General features: G+C 40.3%; 1 protein-coding gene across 1 annotated transcript in view; it reads right to left on the reverse strand.

Moving 5' to 3' along the window:
• The window catches only part of RAP1GDS1 (Rap1 GTPase-GDP dissociation stimulator 1), a 108,356-nt gene that overhangs the window by 60,038 nt on the left and 43,649 nt on the right, over positions 1-4,669 (reverse strand). The window lies entirely within an intron of this gene.

A 4,669-nucleotide genomic window follows, 5' to 3' on the forward strand; every position in this document is an offset into this window, starting at 1 on the left:
TGGCAATGCTGGGAGGGGGCTTATGGGGGAGGGGCCATGATGAATTTTGGGGTGGCTGCAGCCTTTTTCCCTGGAGCCCCCTCCCAGCATTGCCGCCGCCCACCCTGAGCACACCCCGGCCCAGGTCCCCACCAGGAAGAGCTCAGCACTGCCCTGGCCCCAGCCCTCAGTGGCAGCCCACCCTTGCCCTGTGTGCACATGCCCTCCTGCGGGGCACGCAGCAGCAGGTGCTGTCCCCCCCCAGTTGAACCACTTGTGGCTCCATCCCATGCCTCACCCCAGCTGAGCAGCGCCTGCCCCAGCCCCACTCCCTCTCACCGTGGGGGCCTTGATATGCGCCCCCCCATGTCCCTTCCCCCAGATCAGACTTATCAGCCCAATACTGGTCTCCAAGCTGCCCGGCTGCATATTGGAATCAGACTGGTATCGGACGATATGGCTCCTTAAAATCTGGCCATCAGCATCAGCCCCAAAAATCTCTATCGGGGCTCCCCTAATTTTTTGAATTTCAAAATAGATTTAGTCTACAGACACAAATTATGCAGTAACACAGACCATCTCTTAATATCCTGACTGCTTGAAGGGAGAGGTGAAGCAGTCCATGCTATAGCTAACTTTTTGCAGTAGCCAAGGAAATCACATTATCAACTTTCTAGCAACGACTATGGTTAAGCGTAATTTATGAGATCATACAGTTTTCCTGACCCAGGAAGACAAGGCATAAAGGCTGTATTTAAAAGAAAGGTGAAACATAGGCAGTTAGGAGAGCTTTAGAGATTTGCTGCACATATATGTGATGGGACGCAACCCTAACATACCTAACAAGTGTTTGTCTGAACTTGGGAGAATAAGTTATAACAGAACAACAGAAGAAAGTCTAGGATTTGCTACAGAGTGTAGGAAGAATGGAGAGGTCTGCATTGTAAAAGAAAATAGGTTTTGGTTTGGTTTCCCTATGCGTACGCATTTAGGGAAGGGATTACATTTAAAAATATTAATACTTTCAAGTAACAGAATAAACGGTTGAGCATTAGAGTATTTAGTTTTTGTGATACATATCAAACTAAATTCTACCAGTGAGTGAGAATACTACTGTATTTACTCGCACACCGCATGCAACTCCCCCCCCGCTTCAAAATCAGCCCTTCAAAATGGGGGCCATGTCTTAAATGGGGAAGCTAATTTTAGGCCCAGAATAGAAATACTTTGCCCTGATTCAGGCTGCACAGTGTTGCACCAGTGACATCATTATTCAGGCAGCTGAGTGAGACAATTAACTTAATGGCTCATTGATCTTCACTCTGCAAATGTTAACAATTGCCTCTCCTTTTTAAGGATTTTGATGTTTTACTAGTCAAGCTAACCTTTCTCTAGGCAGTTGTGATATCTACTAGCTGCTCCAAGTCTCTCCTCCTATTTCACAGACATGGAACCTCTAGCTCCACCCATGAAAAACAGTCTTCAGCAGCAGCTATGCTCTATTCCTGCTCTATCAAGCCATAAGTCTAGGGAAAAAAAAGTCCTTCTTCATTCTGCCTTCCAAAAAACAAGCTGTCTCTTTTATTTGGGGGCATGCTGTATGTAAAAAATATGGTTATAGTAACTTGGCTGGAGTGTGTGTGAAAGAGCAGAATGTTATTCTGCTTAGACTGTAAGCTTTTGGAGGGCACAATCCTGTCTCATTACTGTGCGCGTGCACGCACGCACGCATGCACGCACGCACACAGAGTAATAAGACAGGTCTCTGCTCTCTAAAAGTTTACCATCTAAGTAGATAACATTGAGCAAAGAAGTAAGGAGAGAAGTGGTTGCCCTTCTCCTCTCTCCCTATATATAAAATGCATTTCTAAGCATTGTGAAAGCAGTCATTAATACAATTTTTATAAACTTCAGGAAACTACTGAATAGTTTGTACTCTACCTGTAGTAAACTTCAAGACTTCAAAGGCTTTCTGAAACAAATAAAACTTTCTTTAATGAAAACTTTTGGTAGCCTCAGTGGTTCTTTCATCCCTGCATGCAAGACGGAGACTGGGACGGTAAAAAAAATCTCATCAGAACTAATGAAGCTCCCTTTCATCCTGCTTTGCAGTTATCCCTGCTTGCTGTCCTGATGTTAGGAGAACTGCACAAAGCAGATCCCACAGTCAATAAGCAGTACTTAAAGGGGCCCTGTCGAGGCTGGTAGCACGAATATTTCATACCTACTTTCCTCTCTTCTCTGTGTTTGTAAAATAGACAATTCTCCAGAGTTTATTTTTTGCTCAAATAAATGTTTCAATGATCTTGAGTGCTAAAGGCCCAGCACTAACATAAAGTCATAGGAGAACCATGTAAACGCATCTAGAAAGGAACATCTAAAAAGGAATGGTTCAACTTCAAGCTTTCAAAAGAGTTCAGAGCACCCCATAGAAGGCCTCCTGCATGTGTCCCACTCTCCATCTATGGAGGGGCATATACTTCTTTCAGCACTGGGACCCAAAGTTGAATTAACTTTTCCACAGAGGATTTACACTGCTGACTTCTGTAGAAATAGTCCTGCCTGGTATCTGTCAGCTCTGGAGGGACCAGCACTGGACAGAGGAGGAAAGATCTGGGGAAAAACAACCTCTGTAGGACCATACTGTGTGGCCTTTTGGCCCAGGATTTTCATAAGCTGTGTTTAACAAACAATTAATTTTAAATTAGAAAAAATCTCCTTACAGAGTCTCACAACTGCTTCCCCTCTAACACAAAAGGGACCCTAAGTGATTTCCTTGCATGAAAGCTGCAGCTAAAGAGCATTTTTGTGTGTAAATTATACACTTGCCAGGATACAAAGTGTTCAATGGTTTCAATCTTGGGCAGATCTCTGTTCTGGCCTGAACCTGTAGGGAGGGACCTGGTTTCACATAAAGGATCCATGAGTATTCATTTGGGATGACATGCATAGTAGTGAGCAGATTCTGAACTCGCAGGTGTTTGGAGTTCAGCTGTTGTTCCAAGGAATTAGATGGAGAAAATTATGAAAATTCAATAGATGATGAAAAAACAGTACTTTACAGCATAGTGCTATAGAAATTACAAATGGAAAACCACAGGTAAAATTCTTTTAGATTTTGAAGCAGAGTAAATAAGGTGCTATGGATTTCTAAAACTGATTACTTTATAAAGGGAACAACAGGTATTTTTGTTTCGAATAAAAGGAAAAAATATTGTCTATGTATATGATATACTGAAAAATATTAGACTACATGTTCTGCTCTTATTAACCTTAAAACTTACCTCCTTACAATTTAATTATAAAAACCATAAGGGAAAATATCTATAATTAAATGTTTATAGTAAGGAACAAGACAAAGGTACTCATTCTTAAATTATCCTACTTGTTTACCTAAACGCGTAACCCTTAAAAGTTAAATCAAATATAAGGCATGGCAGGATGGATATGATGTATAATCACTGCAGTCACTTACTCCAATTTAATCAAATATGCTAATCTTGATTTATCTGACATTTTATTATACCTTATTCATTACTGCCCCGAATAATGTAGGAACGGTTACAGTTGATCTAAAGGAATGCAGCAATATTTGCTATACAGAATACATGACTGCCTATTATAGAGTTTACCAGTGCTCTTTTTGCTCCACAGAAATGCTACCAAATCAGATAATAATGACTCAGTATACTGAAAAATTCTGCAGACAGTGTAATTTGTAAAATGTAGTTCTACAGTACTTGATGGCCTCTTATAGACACTCTTTTGGTGTATCATAATTACTGCTCAAGCAGATACACAGGGGGAATAATAGTGACATACAGTTTTATCTATTTTTTATTCATATGCAATAAGTCAACTGGGTATCACCAGGGAGTGAGCTTTTATATACTTTTGACCCTGAAATAAAATCTAATAAATGACACTAAAGAAAGCTCAACAGTTTCTTTGCTGAAGTTTCCACTGGGAAGCAGGTTCCGCTGATCAGTTGTGCCTGTAGGAAATCTCTAAACAAAGGGATGAAATGTTATCATCTTCAAGCAGTAGATGTCTGCAAATGCAAATACCACCATGGCAAATCTGATTCACTTCCCTGAGGTCACAGACAAAGCAATGTATAGCAACTTAAAAATTTGAATTTTCAAACTAGAATGAGAATTAAAATGTAATGAAGAAAGATACTAACACAATCTATTGCACAGACAATGTTCAGAACTCTAAAACATTTAGAAAACATGAAACACAACACAGAGACCTACATGTTTACAACATTCAGGGCTTTCTAATTATTCTATATGAATAACCAACAGAATATAAATATTTTCCCCAGGATTCTCCTTCACTGAATTTATTATGGAATAATAATTCATTCAGAAGTATATTCTCTACTTAACATGTGCAGGTTAGAACTGAAAATACTAAGAGGAGTGATGCATACATATCAAAGTGGAGACCAGGACACACGAATATCTAACCACAAAAAATATTATTAAACTAAGGGGATTTGCCTTTGCCATAGTTATCAAAATATTTAGATGTGGGAAAAATGAAGCTAAATTTTCAAAATATCATAATAAAATCCCTCTTCTCCAGTATGAGTGGGGAATGCTGGGTGTCAGTTATGTAAAAATTCCAGTTACCTGAGGCAGAGGGGGGCGGGGGGGGGAGGAGGGGTGGTGGCAGCCGCACA

The sequence above is a fragment of the Alligator sinensis genome, unplaced genomic scaffold (assembly GCF_000455745.1).
Source record: "Alligator sinensis unplaced genomic scaffold, ASM45574v1 scaffold353_1, whole genome shotgun sequence".
Taxonomy (NCBI): Eukaryota; Metazoa; Chordata; order Crocodylia; family Alligatoridae; genus Alligator; species Alligator sinensis.